Source organism: Phasianus colchicus, chromosome 1, assembly GCF_987193195.1.
Source record: "Phasianus colchicus chromosome 1, bPhaCol1.hap1.1, whole genome shotgun sequence".
NCBI classification, from domain to species: Eukaryota; Metazoa; Chordata; class Aves; order Galliformes; family Phasianidae; genus Phasianus; species Phasianus colchicus.
This window is the reverse complement of record NC_143436.1, coordinates 72475661-72476370: the sequence shown is the minus strand read 5'-3', so window position 1 is coordinate 72476370 and position 710 is coordinate 72475661.

Genomic DNA, 710 nt, shown 5'->3' with positions numbered 1-710 from the left:
TAAATGTTTGTAAATTATTTTCTATTTGTTTTTTCATTGATTTTGTAAGATTTACACTTTTGTTACTGACTGTACTGAGATTTTCTCAGCTGAGACAAATTCTGCTGAGGATATTTTGCACCCATTTCAGCGCTCCATGTTGCAGGGGTGCAGACTGCTGACCCAGCTGGGAAGGTAAGCCCCCAGGCAGTTGGTTGCTCACTGCCTATACAGCAGGATGGGCAGGGAATTGGAATGGCAAAGCAAGAAAAAAAACATGTGGGTACAGTCTGTGAAAGATGATTTTCTAAGCCCCTCTCTCTATTCTCCCTGGCTCAACGCTTCCTTTGTGAGGCCTTTTTTGGTGATAAGACTCTACCTGAGCACTGGGAATTATCTAAGGGGGGCAAGTGGTGGGTGGCACTGTGCCACAGTACTTGTGCTCATGATTGTAGAGATCAGCAGAAGGGGGAGGAGCAGCCCTTGTGGGGGGTGTGGCTTGAATGAGCTGACCTCTGCAAAAGGCAGCAATGCTTGTGCAAGAGAATAAACTACAATGTATTATTTGTTAGATTTGTTATTGTCAGCAGTACTGGTCTACAGGCCTTCGGTTAATACGGCGCTGCCCCTTTAAGGAGCGCGGGCCGCGTCCCCGCGAGGTGACGCCTCGCAGTCGCGGCGGAAGTGGCGCGAAGCGGAGTGAAGCGGAGTTGCGCAGCGCAGCGTAGCGA